Raw genomic sequence first — 16486 nt, 5'->3', positions numbered from 1 at the left:
AGGAGGCCTCTTCCTGGGCTCAGAAGCTGGGAGGGGCTCAGGAAGCAGAGGGTGCTGGGCAGGAAAGTCTGGCCTCCTCCAGGCTGTTCCCAAAGAGACTCCTTTGTTGAAACCTGGTTGATACTTGGTCATGATTGGGGACATCTGTACCTGTATAACAATCTGTCACCTGTGCATAGTGCCCTATGGTTACAGCCTGCTCTCAAATACCCAGGTTCATTTGGCCTATGCTAAAAGTAGGTGGAGCAGGTTTTAGATGGCCTTATTAGGGGACAGTTTAGTCTCCTTCCCCATGTACCTCAGCATTAGGACTACTTGCAGATAAAGAAAGGCAAGTTCAGAGAGCTCCAGTAATTGGCTCACCTAGAATGTGACCCATCCTGGGCCAACCAGAAGCCAGGACTCCAGTTCCCAAACCTGTACTTCTCAGCCAGGCACATGGCTTCCTTGTGGCCACAGATGTCTTTTTTACCACCTTTGTTCCTTTGTACCCAGAGACTTCGGAGTCCTAGTCTTCCCATCTCTTTGGAGGTCCAGAGTTTATTCTCGGCCATTGGGTGTGTCATGCCCGAGATTTCTAGAAGGCAAGATAGTACCCTACAGGACTTGGCAATAATAAAAGGGCTTTCCCTGCTGCACTCACAGTTGCTCCACCCGCCCTCCCTGGTGGCTTCTCACTGCCCCTTCCTACCCCTCCACCTGCTGCGTTTATGATACATAGGGTGTGTGCGCAGCTTGTGTTTGCACGTGGAGGGCGTACTGTGTACACACGGGTGTGTACAGGTTCTGTGAAGTGTGTGAAGGGGTTGGCCTTTCTGTCAGGACCATCTCCAAGTCTTTAGGGCAAGAGGGAGGTTAGGACACAGCTGGGTGGCATACTGTATCCCCAACACTCTGCCACTGCTGTCACCAAAGATACAGGCAGACACACTCAGGACTAAGTGCACAAGACTTCAGCCACCACTGAGACAGGGCCTGTTCTGACTTTCTGAAACACCAATGGAGAATAAACAGACACCGGGTGGGGACAAGCTCATGCCTGGCCCTATTGTGGGTTCCCAGTGCAGGGCTCCTGTCCCGGACCCTTGGCTTCCCAGTCCCTGAGGGCCCCATCTTGCTACCTCCCTAGCTACCCACCTCCATGGAGCTGGGCTTCCAGACAAACCGGGCTCTCTTCCTCCTCACCCCTGCCCACCCAGTGCAGGGTCCAGGGTTCTGCACACTGTCACCCTAAGGGACTTCACTCATCAGTGATAAGGTTAACAACACCATTATCTAGGGCAGTGGTTTTCTAACTATTTTGGCAAAGGCCCATGTTAAATTCATTTTTATTATGACCTAAACACACACACACACACACACACTCAGAAATAAACTTTTTTTCCTTTCTCTTTCCTCGTTTTTTAAATTGGTGCATTATATTTATACATAATAATGAGATTTGTTGATACATATTTGTATTTGCACACCACAAAATAATATTATTTGGCCAATATCACTCCCCAGTACTTCCCTGCTCCCTTCCCCCGACCCCTGGTCCCTTTCCTCTGCTGATCTCCCTTTGATTTTCTTGAGATCCCTGCCCTCCTACTTTTCTTTTCTATTTTCCTCTCTAGCTTCCACATATGAGAGAAAACATGATCCTTTACTATCTGAGTTTGGCTTATTTTGCTTCACATAATGGTTCTAGTTCTATCCATTTTCCTGCAAATGACATACTTTCATTTTTATTTACAGAAACAAAAATTTTTATTAAAAATACCAACTTGCTCCCTGTGCATGTGATCCAGACTGCTCAATGGGTCCCAGGAGTCAGGGAGTCTCAGCACATAGTGAGAGGGACCTTTTGCACTCTGTGGCCCCCAAGTCAATATTTTCAATTGTGCCCCATCCAATCCTTGAAGCCAGCCACCTGTCTTATCAGGCCCCACCCCAGGCAGTGGGCCAGCAGGAGACAGACAAGCCCCCCTCCTGGCCCCCATTCTTCAGTCTCCTGGGAATTTCCACACCCTGGGTGTTTACTGAGCAGCGAAAGGCAGGAAGGCCCCAGAATTCCCTTCCCCTCCTCCTGTCTTGCTCCTTCCAGATTCTTGTGTATACCCAGTGGGATAAAGTCACTCAGCAACTCAGGGGACAATATCCCAATTATCTGTCAACTTTTTAACAAATGCAAGAGTTGTAAATCCATATCTCATTTAGAGGAAGAAACTCAGGAAGGATGGAAGCTAATATTTCCAAAAATCTAATCTGTCCTGCATGTTTGTGGCTTCTGCCTCTGAGGATTCATTCAGTCAACCACTGGTAGAAAATATTCCAGAAAAGAATTGTGTCTCTACTGAACACATATTGAAATTTTTTTTCTATCATTAATCTCTAAACAATACAGTTGAACCCCATTTACATCGCCATTTACATATACCTTGCATTAGGTATTATAAGTAATCTAGAGCCAAGCATGGTGATGCATGCCTGTAATCCCAGGGATTAGGGAGACTGAGGCAGAAGGATCACAAGTCCAAGGCCAACCTCAGCAACTTGGCAAGACCCTAAACAAAACTTGGCAAGAACCTGTCTCAAAATGAAAATAAAAAGGGCTAGGGATGTAACTCAGTGGTTGAACACCCCTGGGTTCAATATCATGGGGGAAAAAAAAGTCATCTAGAGATGATTCAAAGTATGTAGGGGAATATAGGTATGTTCTATATAAATATGACACCATTTTATTTAAAAGGCTTGAACATCTGGGATGTTGGTGTGTGTTGAGTCCTGAGTCACCGGGTTAAATTTTGATAGACAGTAAAAAAATCTTGGGCTTGGGATGTGGCTCAAGTGGTAGAGCGCTCACCTGGTATGCGTGAGGCACTGGGTTCGATCCTCAGCACAATATAAAAATAAAATAAAGATATTGTGTCCATCTAAAAATCTTGATTTCACAAGGTGTAGCTGTGCGTGTGCCTGTAATCTCAATGGCTTGAGAGGCTTAAGCAGGAGAATTGCAAGTTCAAAGTCAGCCTCAGCAATGTAGCAAGGCCCTAAGCAATTTAGCAAGACCCTGTCTCAAAATGAAAAATAAAAAAGAACTGGGGATGTGGCTTAGTGCTAAAGTGTCTCTGGGTTCAATCCCTGATTAAAAAAAAAAAGCTTGATTTTTTAAATGAGACTTTTAATTTTTCTAGAAATGCACAGGTATAGATAAAGATAGGTCCCTGTTTGACCATTCCAGCTGAGTCAAGCATTATTCCCCATCTGACTGCACCCAACCTTGCCACCCTAAATAACATGAATCTTCTAAGCCTTTGTGGTCCATGCTCATCACACATTGTCATTCCAAGGTTTTGTTCTTCCTGCCCAGTGAGTTGGTTGGAAGTAATCTGTGATCCCCCCTGCAGGATGGGGACTATAACGTGGGCTACAGATGAGGGGACACCGACTAGAATGAAAAGGGGCAGAAATGGAGGAGGAAGGGAAGGGGGCCAGTATGGTGTGACCCTGGGGACAGTCACTGGGCTGCCCCTTCAAGCATGGTGGTGGGTACCGTTGCTTTGTCTCCTGCACCCCTTTCCCCTTCTAGAAGTAGAACACTCTCGTCTCCCCCTTCTCTCATGCCTCTCTTTTTTTCAGGACCTATTTTCCCCCAGCTTGCTCCCACCATCTTGGGAGCCTCCTATTCTCAGGACTTCTCTTCTAGGTGGCATGGGCCAGTCTCGGCCAATTCCAACTGCTTTGGCTCTTTTCTTGCTGAGAAATATCATACATATACAATAAAATGCCAGCAGTGATTCAACATTAAATATATAGTCCGAAGAGTTTCACTTCTGCTCATGCCCATGACATGAAACATTTCCTTTATTATGGAAGATTCCCTGGGCTCCTTGCTGGAGTGCACTTTTTTTTGGAGGGATACTGAGTATTGAACCCAGGGGTGCTTAACCACTAAGCCACATCCCCAACTCTTTTTTATCTTTTTATTTAGAGACAGAGTCTTGTTGAGTTGCTAAGTGCCTTGCTAAGTTGCTGAGGCTGACTTTGAACTTTCAATCCTCCTGTCTCAGCCTCCCCATCTTGGGATTACAAGAGTGTGCCACCGTGCCTGGCAAGGAGTGCACTTTTTTAAAACTTTATTTGTTTAGAACAGTTTTAGGACAACAGCAAAATTGAGCGAAAGAAACGGAGGGTTCTTATATACCTCTTGCCTGTACACATGTACAGCTCCCCCAGATCAACACCCCACCAGAGTGGTTCATTTGTTACAGGGGATGAACCTACACTGACATATCTTTGACATATCACCCAGAGTTTGAAGTTGACATTAGGGTTCACTCTTTGTGTTGGACATTCTAAGGTGTAGACCAATGTATAATGACACAGATCCACCATTATAATATCATAGATAATTAGGACTTGGGGTTAGATGTCAACATCAAAAAGTTTTACACAGGCTGGGCGCAGTAGCACACACCTGTAATCCCAGCAGCTCAGGAGGCTGAGACAGGAGGATCACGAGTTCAAAGCCAGCCTTAGCAATGGTGAGGCGCTAAGCAACTCAGTGAGATCCTGTTTCTAAATAAAATACAAAATAGGGCTGGGGATATGGCTCAATGATAAACTTTCCAGGTGCCTTGTACCTTAGTCTCCTTGTACGTTAGTCATTAATTTATCTATAGTGGTATTTCATTAATTACCCCATAGGCTTTGTGGGTGCAGGGGTCACTTCATACTTGCCTGTTTTCTCACTGATTCTTCAGTGCCTAGCAGAGTGCCTACAAGGCACATAGTAAGTGGTCAATAAAATTATTATTATTATTTGGTACTGGGAATTGAACCCAGGGGGCACTTAACCATTGAGCCACATCCCCAGGCCCTTTTTATATTTTAGGGACAGGGACTTGCTAAGTTGCTGAGGGTCTTGCTAAATTTCTGAGGCTGGCTTTGAACTCATGATCCTTCTGCCTCAGTCTCCCAAGTTGCTGGGATTACAAGCGTGTGCCATCATGCTCAGAGGTCAATAAAAAAATTATTAAATAAGAGAAAGAATGAACCATTTCTATGCTGATGGTCATTTATCTATTTTTCTACATTTTAATCCCTTTAAACTTTTTCTACTGGGAAGAGAGTAATTTGCTCAGATCTCATCCAGAAACAATTGGCATATGGATATTTTAAAATATAGGTGGCCCCATGATGGTTTGACTTCATGATTTTTCTACTTTACAATTGAAGTGGCACCCCCTTTCTCAACTGAAAAATCTGAACTGGGCCTCTCCAGAAATCTTTAACATGGCTGATTTTAGGACTGTCAACAAAAGAGTCTCTGCAAAAGAGTTCAATGTAGATAAACTTCCTATTTTCGTGTTACCCTGTTTATTTGGCCACTGGCCGAGAAGATACCAGCACTCCAGGTGCTAGACACCCCCTTACTAGTTTTCACAAACATATCCAGTATAGTACTTTGAAAAAATGTGCAAACAAGGCCTCTGGCCTTGAGGTGGGGCTTCACAGAGATGTCTACATTTTTAAGATAAGTTACAAATGGGCTCCATGGAAACAGCTGGCAGGGGGAGGAAAGAAAGAAGAGAAGAAGCTCCCCCCTTCTCAGGTGTTGTCCTTGAAGAGTTAACATGCCCAGAACAGTGAAAGAAAAAGCTGCTTTTATGTGAACTTCTGCAGACTGTGAACTTCTGAGCCCCTCCCCTTACATGCTGGGTATAAAACTCTGAAACTCCCTGAACTCGGGGTTCAGGGGATTGATTGATTACAGCAAAGGCTGTACCCTCTGAACCTGGCTGCAGCCAAATAAAACTGTTTCCTGCTATCTTGGGTGCCTTGCCTCGTTTGTCCCTACAACACAATGTGAAGCCAGAAGTGTTCAGTAGAAACAACACTGGGCGGCTGGGCTTGGTAGTGCACACCTGTGATCCCAGCAGTTTAGGAGGCTGAGGCAGGAGGATCACAAGTTCAAACCCAGCCTCAGCGACTTAGTGAGGCCCTAAGCAACTCAGTGAGACCCTGTCTCGAACTGAAACATAAAAAAAAGGGGGGTTGGGGATGTGGCTCAGTTATTAAGTGCCCCTGGGTCCAATCCCTAGTATCAAAAAACAAAACAAAAAGCCCCAAACTGGGGATGCAGGGCAGCAGCAGAAGCCTCAGTTCCCAGTCAGCCAGGCAGACAGGAGGGGGAAGCCATCCATGCTCTCCAGTGCATTGTGCGGTGAAGCCAGGGGTATTAAATGTATTCTTGACTTCATGAGATGTTGGACTTACGATGGGTTTATCAGGAAGTAACCTGGTCATGAGCCCAGGAGTACCTGATCAGCATCTCCCCACGAAGTGGCTTGAGAGAGATCAGGGCCATGTCTGACCAAGACAGCTACAGGCAGGCCTTCTTTTGGTGCCTGAGGAGGGGGTGGGAAGAGCTTGGCCTGCAACAGGTTAGCAGCCTGTGCCTGGTGCTTGGGTGGTGGGAGGAAGGTTGCACAGGTGAATCCACAGACATACATGACAGGGTCCTTGACCTCAGACTCCTTCCAGACTAACTGGACAAACAATGGGTCCCAGAAGAGTCGACCTTGTTTGTTCAGTTGTGCAGCAAACATTAATTGGGCCTCTGGGGTGAACTCGACCCTCTCTAGGCTCAGGATGGGTGATGTTCCCTGCGCATCTGGCCCATGATCAGGTGAGTAGTGTACGGGGGACACTGGTGATTTAGGGCTTCATTGAATGCTAATGGTCCCCCAACTCCTGTTGGCTCTCCCCTTTCCTCAGTAATCAGAATTCCATTTTATGGTTGAGCACATGACTATCTGGAAAAAAGACTACATTTCCTTGCTTTCTTTGTAGTTATCTGTTGCTCTGTGTCAAAGGGATAGAAATGGAAGTGGAGAGTGCAACTTTTAGGTAGTGTCCTCATAGGGAGGGAGGGTGAGCTGCTTCTTTAACCCCTCCTTTTTGCTGGTGGGAGTTCAGCAGCCATCTTGGATTATGAGGTGGCCTGGGGAACAGAAGCCTGGGGAATGGAGCCCTTTGCAGAATAAAAGAAGATGGGATCTTCAAACGAACACTTCAATCTGAAGAACGAAATTTGGGGGACCAAGTGCAAATGGAGTACCGATCATTCCCTCCAAGTATCAACAAGATCGGGTGAAAAAATACTTGCTGAGATTCCAGTAAACTTGGAGTTCTGTGGAAGCTCTGCAAACGCTTCCAAATGAAAGAGTATTTTCCTTGCCTCTGCTTAGGGCTACTTCAACAGGGAACAAAACATAGAGAGCTTACTGAGAACTAATTGAGTGAGTCAAGTTTCAAGCAGCTAGCACAAACCGTGTTTGATTTAGAATTTCAAATGCATGTATCCCTATGGGGAAAACGAAGTGAAACCTAAAAATTCAAAGTGTTGCTGCAAAAGAACGCTTCAATCTAGAAGAACGAAATTTGGGGGACCAAGTGCAAATGGAGTACCGATCATTCAGTCCAAGTATCAACAAGATCATGGGGTACTATACTGGATTTGACAGATATTTCCTGGAAATTGAGAGAGAAATAATCTTGTCTGGGTAAAGTCTCTGTTATTTTGATTTTTTCCTGTTATCCCAGATAAAGCTTTTTGTGCTCCTATTATAAGGAGCACATTAGCTTGTTTCTGAGGGTGGCCTGAGGGATGAGTAGAGAGGACACTGACAGGGATCAGAAAAGTGACTTCCAAATTCTTGGTTGACTCTGGGATAGTTGGGGAATTCTTCCCCTCTCTGGGCTTTGGTTCTTTTTTCTTGAACAAGGAGGGATTATTTATTTGTTTATTTATTCATTTTTGGTACTGAGGATTGAACCTCAGTACCAAACCATATACCCAGCCCTTTTTAATATTTTGTTTAGAGACAGGTTCTTGCTAAGTTGCTTAGGGCCTTGCTAAGTTGCTAAGGCTGGCTTTGAACCTGTGATCCTCCTGCATCAGCTTCCTTAGCTGCTGGGATCACAGGTATGTGCCACCATACCCTGCTTTTGAACAATGTTTAAAAAAATACCTTCTAGCTCATCCACTTTATTCTCTGGACATTCTGGAGGCCCAGAATGCTGAACTGAGAAATTTGACTTTGACCTCAGAAATGGTGGGCACCACTGGAGGTTTTTTTTTTTTTTTCCTTTCTCAACGAGGAGCTAGAAAGAGAGTCGGTGGAGGCAATGTTTTAGGAAGATGGAATCTGTAATCTTCTGGTAGGGACACATGGACTGAGCTTTGGGCAGGAGGCAGAAGACCTGGGTGGCAGCCTCTGTCTGCTGCTCATGGGATCTGTGACCCTGGGCCTTCTTCCTCCCCTGTGCGCTTGGGTTTGCAACTGGAGAGCAGGGCATCTCTGGGGCGGCTGTGCGGATTAGACGCGGTGATGTGTGTAAAACACATGTTCTTCCCCTCAGGAGCCCCTTCAGGAGGAATTCTCTCTGTGTCTTCCGTTCTATGATCCCCACTAGGCATCAGAGTCACTTCTACAAAACCTGGGCTCCTCAAAAAGTAGGAAGGCAGAAGGGCTGGAGAGTGCATCTGCCTACTCCCTGCCCACCTCCCCACCTCCCCACCTCCCCACCTCCCCACCTCCCCACCTCCCACCTTCCACCTTCCACCTCCCACCTCCCCACCTCCCATCTCCCACCTCGCACCTCCCCACCTCCCCAACCGCATCAGGCTTTCTTCCTCAAGTCTGTACTGGATTCTGTCTCCAATATGCTTAGGAAGGCTTCACCTCCTTTGATTCTCACCCTCTGTGAGGCGAGTTTAATTTTTGTTTTGCATCCACAAGTATGGCTGCACTAGGACCTAACCCTGAGCTTTGGACGGATGACTTTATCTGTCCCGTCTCCTCTGGGGGAATCTTGTGGGACTAGAGGAGAGGGCTGAGCCATGGGTCACTCTGTATGCTGTAGGGTGGGGGACAGGAAAGCAGGAGAGCTGGTCACACATTTGTGCCAGTGAGAGTCTTCACCTGGCCTCCTGGCGCCCCCTGGGGGGCATTGTTGGGAGTGGCCAGCAAAATGTAGCCAGAAGGGAGCTGGCTTCAGAGCCTCTCCTTCCAGCTACTTCTCCCTTTAGGTTTGATTGGAACAGTAAGAATATAGGTACCTTGGGGATAATTTTTATTTAGGGGGTCAAGATTTCAAATGATAACAGAGATCAGGCAGGTAAGGTAAGAGTAAAGTGTATCTGGGGTAGAAAAATGTGCACAGATACTTGTTATCTGAACATTAACAAATTTGAAATATTTTTTGTGTTCACAGAGAATTATATTTGTTCTATTTTTTTTGAAGCACGTGGGCCTTTCATCCTCCCACTATAGAGTGAACTGTAGGTGCAGGAATGTTTAATTTTCTTTTTCTTTTTCTAAGATGATGTAAGCATACTGAGAAATGGCATCTGATATGTGCTTTGTTGCTGAATCAGTAAAAGGGAATGGTGAGGACTGTGGCAAACTAGAGTTGCTCTTCCATGTAAGAGCAGTCAGTGCCACTCCTAGAATTGAGCCAGAGGCACCTTTGCTTTAGCGAGCCCCACTGTTTCTCCTTTAGCTGTGACCTTCTGCCTCTCCTTGGTGAGAAACCTCAGGGGCCAGAGGAGTGCACCCACCTAGACAGAGTCCATATTTCCCAAATCCCCTTCCAAGTGGCCTAAGCCCACTGCTGGGCACTGCTTGGCCTCCTGGTTACTATTAGTTCTGAGGTGGTGGAGGAAGGGTTGGGGCTTCTAGTGGCTAGGTTCTCATAAGCTAGCCACTAGTCACAAGCAGCTATTGAGTGCTTAAAGTACAGCTAGTCCGAATTGAGATGGGTTGAAAGTGCTAAATTACACACCAAGACTTAAGACTTAGCATGAGACAGAAAGAATGTAAAATATCTTGTGAATAATTTTAAGGTTGATCATATGTTGAAACAATATTTGGCATATGCATAAAACATTATTAAAATCAATTATACCCATTTCTTTTTTCTTTTTAAATGTGGTCACTAGAAAATTCCATCAGAAGCTCACATTTATGGTTATATTGTATTTCTATTGAACAGACAGCACTCGGAAGGCCAGTTGGGGTGTCTGCTGGCTTGTGTGTGAGGCCTCTCAACTGCAGGAGGAAGCTGGGGTCAGAAGAGCAGGAAGTGTGGTCCTCCTTTTGCACTTTTCCCTGGTTGCCCAGATGTTGGGGTCAGGTCTGGGGCAGACTCTTTCTTCAACCCCTGCCAGTGGCCAGAATTTTCAACTTGGCAACAGAAATAAAAAATCCAAAATTTTACATGAAATCTGATTTTTAAATGTTGTCAACTAATCCAAATGTTTAAAAAATTGTCTTGGCCAGGATCACACAAGCCACTGGAAACTTGTCTTTGGGCTCCAGTTGCAGGTAGGAGGACTGAGTTCAAGTGACAGGGCTTGGCGTGGTTCCTGAAGCATAGCAGTCTAAGCCAGGAGAGACAGAGCGGGGGAATCTGACTAAAGGAGAAAAATCGCCAATTCCAGCTCCTGTCTTCACTGGTTAGACTTTGAGAGTCAATTTTGGCATTGGGAAACAATGCTGCGGTGCGGACTGAAAGGACACAGAGAAGAGTAGCAGCGTGGAGAGTCCTGGATGTTCATCCTTTCCTGCAGCCGGTGCTCAGTCTGGATCCCTGAATAACTGGCATCCCCATTGGGCTAGAGTTGAGGGAAGCCAGATGCGTTTGCGCAAACAGGAGATTCCTCAGGCGTCCACAAGGGGGCAGTAGAGGAACAGAGAGGAAACAGCTCTACAGGCTCCCCAGAGCAGAGTTTGCCGGCCCTAAAGCAGATTCTCCTTTTCTGGAGCTGGACCTGGGAGTCTTCTGGGTTACAGGTCACCACTAACCTACAGGGTGGCTTTGTGTAAACCAGAGGAAGCTCCTCATCCTCCTGGGGATACAGTCTTGTACCAGGGTATGACTTTGGAGTTTGGAGTGGATTTTAGGCCCTATCTACCTATGCCTAGCACTGGTGGCATTATTGCACGGTGTGTGGGTGGGGGAGCTGAGGCGAGAGTGCTCGGCGCAGCAGGGTGGGTTAGCCCTGTTTCTGAAGGTGTGTCCTTGGCTTGCGTGTCACTCAAAGTTTGAGTACCAGGTGAGCATAACAGGGGCTCCTCAAGAGGGCGCCACCCTGCTTGTGCTAACCTGCTGATTCCCATAATTTCCAGCAGGTGGAGCTCTTGGCTCCAGGCTCCATTAGTAGAGCCGGCTGCGGTCAGGATGGGAGGTTTCGTCCCTGAACAGGGCTGGCAAGTGGCGCTGAGGGGAAGGGATAGGTGAGGGACCTCGGAGGGTAACATGATAGGCATGTCCCATCCGAACACAGCTGGCCTCATGAGTCAGCCGCTCGGAGGTTCAGGATCCTGTTGTTTGGGAGGCTCAGAGGGGGATGGCAGGAACCAAGAATCAGGAGGTAGAGGTGGGGACAGTCCTTGCTCCCAGTCTAGTGCGTTGTCCCCAACAGCACTCTTTCTGGTTGACGTTATTCTTGTCATAGCCCAGACCAAAAGCCTTCCTCGAGGATACTCAAGGGTGCTTGCTCAGGGCTGGCTCACCCAGGGGAGGACCACCTCTGCAATCACTGCTTTCTGTTCCCCTACGACCCCTCCTGGGTCTCCTTGAGGAAGCACCACACCGTCTTTGTGTAAGCCCCACCCCCACTGCACTTCAAATGTCTGACCTATCCATTTGATGATTTTTTTTTTTTTTTTGTGGGGTTGAACTCAGGGCTTTGTGCATGCGAGACAAGCACTCTACCAACTGAGCTACATCCCCAGCCCTTGAAGGACATTTAATCTGCCTGCCTTAAGTTTTACCTCCTTTGTAAGTACAATTCTCTGACTCCTCTGAGTCTGAGCTCTTCACTACCTGGACCCTATCCCATGGTGCTTTCCACTGCATTGCCATCTCCCCAGCCAACACTGAACCTGGCTTGGGCCAAGCGTGGCTGGAACGTAGCCTGTGTTCCCTGTGCCTGGCGCAGTTGTCTAAATGAGAGGAAGGCCTGGCTGCATTCTCTTCTGCCCTGTGCAGCTGCTGGCCTTCCCAGCTCAGGAGCTGGTGTGTGTGTGCTTGCAAGCATGTGTGTGCATGTGTGTGCGGGAGGTGCACACACAGAGGGCCTCAGGCACCAGAGACAAGGAATGATTCACGTGGGCAGTTGTATGTGCACAGGTGCAGGCAGGCACAGACAGGCACTGACAGATGTGCTCATATTAATCCAGAAGACATGGAGCTCTGGATGCAATGAGGGATTGATTGATTTTTTAAAAAATTTTTCATTGAAGTGTAGCATGCATGGAGAGAGGTACTGTGTTGTAAGCATGTAGCTGATGAATTTTCACAAACTGAACGCATAATACTACTAATATCAGGATCCCAAAACAGAGCAGGGCTGGCCCTAGAAGCCCCAGTGTAAACACTGGCCACCCAACTCCAGGCCACAGGATGAAGGAGAGAGACGCCCGAGGAGGAAAGAGTCTGAGGCTTCTTACACCTCTGCCTATCTTCCTCCGAGGACCTGGGCCTCTCTCTAGGGCTTCTACTGCTTTTTTTTTTTTTTTTTGGTTCCAGGGATTGAACTCAGTGCTTAATCACTGAGCCACATCCCCTGCCCTATTTTGTATTTTTATTTAGAGACAGGGTCTCACTGAGTTGCTTAGCGCCTCACTTTGCTGAGGATGGCTTTGAGCTTATGATCCTTATGAGCTTATGATCCTCTGGGATTGTGGGTGTGTGCCACTGTGCTGGCTGCTTTTAAAATGCAGGCCCTATTCCCAGTGCCTCTTCTGCCATTTTGTTATTTCTCCAGAGGAGGCCCTTGCACAGCTTCCTCCTGGGTGGCAGTCATAAGGCCTTCTCCTCTTCCTGGGCCCATCATAGCGCCTTAGGGTCCCTATGGCTCTGCGCTTAAAACAGCCTTTGGCCTAATTCTGCTCTTCTCTTGCATGCTCAGGGATTGGTCTGTAGGAGGTCCTGGCTTCTGGGGTGACATCTCCCAACTTCCACTCTTATCTTAGATCCAGGATTTGGACAGAGGAGGGACAAAATAAAGCCTACTGTAATGTCCTGGAACTGCAAGCCCAATGGAGAGGGGAAGCACACAAAGACTTGCCCTCCAGACCCCCCAGCCAGACCCCCCAGAGCAGGGCTGGCATGGCTGCAGTGGGAACAGTGACAAGTACCTCATGACATGGTGCAAGTCTGTGTGCTGGGGCATGCACAGGGACATTGTGTCCAGCTGTGCATGTTTTATGGAGACTGCATGAAACTCTGTGGGATGGGACTTTCATGTGGCTGCATATGGTGGTGCTGGACATTGCGCGTGGCATGCTGGGAGTGTGTGAGGAATGGTGGTGTGCGGGGCCTGTGCTAAGCAGCTGTTGGAGAGTGCTGGCTGTATGTTTGCTCCAGGGGTGGGGTGTGTGCTTGGAAGCTTGTGTGCAAGGACCTATGTCCGTGGATGGAGGGGACAGGGACAGTGTGGATGGAATGCCTGTGTACAGTGGAATTATGGCTCCAGGTGTGTTTGCTCTGTGCTAGCCGGAAGTTACCTGTGATCGTGAGGGCCCAGTGTTGGCAAGGAGGGATCCATCTGAAAAGAGAGAAAGGACTTGGGGGCGGTGGAGGACTCTGAGCTGAGCTGCCCCTTCTCCTACAGCCTGGCCATCAGGTCCCCACTGCTGGCCCCCATTCTGGGATAAGCTGCTCCACCCACCCTCTGGCCTGCAGAAATGGGCTAGGTGGGGCTCAGGCTGCGGCCCAGATGCTGAGGTGGCAGGCCTAGGAGGAGCGGTGGGCTGGGCAACGTGCTGGAGCAGTAGGCAGCCTGCCCGGTGCTGAGCTGGCAGCTGGCACTGGGGGCAGGCAGGGCCCCACCCTGAGCAGGCCAGGGCAGGCAGGGCAGGGCCTGTCTCAGGCAGGGAATGGAGGGAGCTGATGGGCAAGCCTGGGCCTTGTTTTTGCCAAGATGGGAGGTGGAGGGGCAGTGGAGTGTGCTGTGGGAATTCCTTCTGTGGTGGGGTGAGGTGGGCTGAGCTGTGTACACTTTTCCTTGTTATCATCTGTGCATTTGATCTGTGTGTGCATTTGTGTTCCTCCTGTGTTATATGCATGTATCCACGAGTCTGTGTGAGGGCGCAGGTGACTGTGCAAGTGTGATGTGCCCCCAGGCATGTATGAGTGAGGGTCTTACATGGATGTATGTTTGGAGAAAGTCTGGGTGATTGAATGTCCCATGTGCACGCTTGCTGGAAAGGCCTCTGTGGCTTTTCTGTGTCATGTTTAGGGAAGACACTCATGTGAGTTAGTGCTCAGATAGACTTTTCTGGAAGGCCTGTGTATCCTTTTTGTGTGCATGAATGGTCTAGGTATTAGTCCTAGAGGGCAGAGGGCAATGATTGGCAGTGACCTTCTAGTGAGCAGGTGTAGGGGTGGAGTGGTCTGGGTTTTGGGATTGAAAATTGAATCAGTTTGGTCAGGTCCTTGGACTGATTTGCTTCTGCACTTCCACACTGTTTTGCTTCCTAGTCACTTTTTTTTGTGGTTCTGAGTGTGTGTGTAAAATGACCATAAATCATTGTGAGTCTGTGTGTAACAATTCTACTAACTCCTTTACATCTGTGTGGTGATTGTAACAATTCTTTTTTTTTTTTTTTTTTTCCACATGGGGTCTCACTATGTTGCCCAGGCTGCTCTCAAACTCTTGGGCACAAGTAATCTTCCTGCCTCAGCCTTCCCAATAGCTGGGGCTATAGACAAGTGCCACTGTGCTGGGCTTAAAACAATTCTTAAACTAGGTGTGTGTCACATGAAACATGCACTTGTTTGTGAGTCTGTGTGTGACCCGCCCCCCCACTGCTTGATCTGCACTGTGTCCAGCATTAGCTGTGTGTGTGTGTGTGTGTGTTCCCTACAAAGTATGTGGAACAAGCAGTGTCCTTCCTCAGCCAGCTCCCTGCTGGGAATCTGGCACACCTGTTGCCTCCTTCAAATCCCACATGTGTTGACACTTAGTGTTCTTCTGCTCCCACCCTACTTCCTCTCACAGGCACCAGGGATCCTCCCTTGGGACAGGAAGGCCTGAGTGAAGTTGAAAACAGGGCTCCCTGTGGAGTTGGCAGTTTCCCCCAAATATGCTTTAATATAATGGGGCCAATTGGAGGCGACCCCTGGCAAAGATGTTGAGGAGACATCCAGAGTCAGTGGAGAGTATATGTCTTAAAAACCAAACCAAAACTAAAAAGCTTGTCTTAGAGCTAGGCAGTCCTGGGTTCAAATCCAGAGTCTCTCATATACAGTTCCAGTGGGACTTTGGACAGGGCACCTTCTATGCCTTAGTTTCACTTCTGTAAAATGGAGATGGTGTTTGTTTTTGGAGTTGCTATGAGAAGCATTGGAAGAGAATCACAAAGCTCCTAGCACAGGACTTGGCACCTGGTAGTCTTTGGATAATTCGGTAACCCCCAATCTTTTCAAGGATCCTTTTGAGGTCTTGCTTTGAGATCACTTTAAGATCACTTTAGAATTCTATGATTGATCATGTAACGAATAATGCTACAGGTATAAATAGTATAGAAAAGTAATCTAATTTAAAGCCACTTTGAGATCTTGCAGGAAATGTAGTAGGGGTTGGAGGAGACTTCTTGACCTACAAGTTAGCATTTGGACTCGGACCCTCAGAAGCCCTGACCACGTGCAGGTGGTCAGAACCAGAGCTGAAGAATTTCTCACACATAGCCCCTGACCGGTCTTGGTTTCTTGAGAACACCACAAAGCTAATGCTTCGGGGTGGAAGGACGCAAAGATGATCTTGAAATGGTATAGGTGACCCAGGGACCAACATGGAGACTCTAAAAGGCCACAGTCTATCAATCGGACCCACAAAGACGGCTGAGCGCGGAGACAGAGCTCCCCAGCCCCAAAGGAAAGCCACACAACCTCCCATTTCAAAGGGTCAGAAGTCTCCACCACCCCATGGACCGACACACAGATCTTCCAGAAGCACAGTCACCGGATTGCGCTCCCCAATAACCCGCCAGATTCCTCCAGAGCGCTGGACCCCCCTCCCCCGCGCCCCCACCCCCGCCCCCTGGACGCGCACGGGCTGCGCCCCCGCTCCCCTGCTGACTCAGGCTGTCCCGGCTTAGCGGGCGGGGCTTGGGTGGGAAGCGGCTGGGCGCGCTTCCAGCTCCGGGGTGGGGTGGAGGGTGAGTCACAGTCGAAGGGCGCAGGCAGCCGGCGCCGCCCTGGGCCCCCGCGGGCCGTGGGAGCGCTCGCGCCAGCCAATGGGCATCTGCCACCCGGCCCAGCGCGCTGGCCCCGCCCCCGCCGCCGGCCGCCGCGGCCAGTTCCCAGGACCCCGTGCAGCCCTGGGAGACCCCTGACCCGCGACCTGCCAGGTCCGGTGGTCTATCGCTCCGCAGAGAGCATCGGGTCTCAGGGCGCTGAGCCGAGGGTCCCAGCTCCTCTCCCA

Source organism: Marmota monax, unplaced genomic scaffold, assembly GCF_021218885.2.
Source record: "Marmota monax isolate L192 unplaced genomic scaffold, Marmota_monax_Labrador192_F-V1.1 WCK01_AAM20220418_F8-fsc00012, whole genome shotgun sequence".
NCBI lineage: Eukaryota > Metazoa > Chordata > Mammalia > Rodentia > Sciuridae > Marmota > Marmota monax.
The sequence above is the reverse complement of the archived record's forward strand: the minus strand, read 5'-3'. Positions refer to the sequence as shown.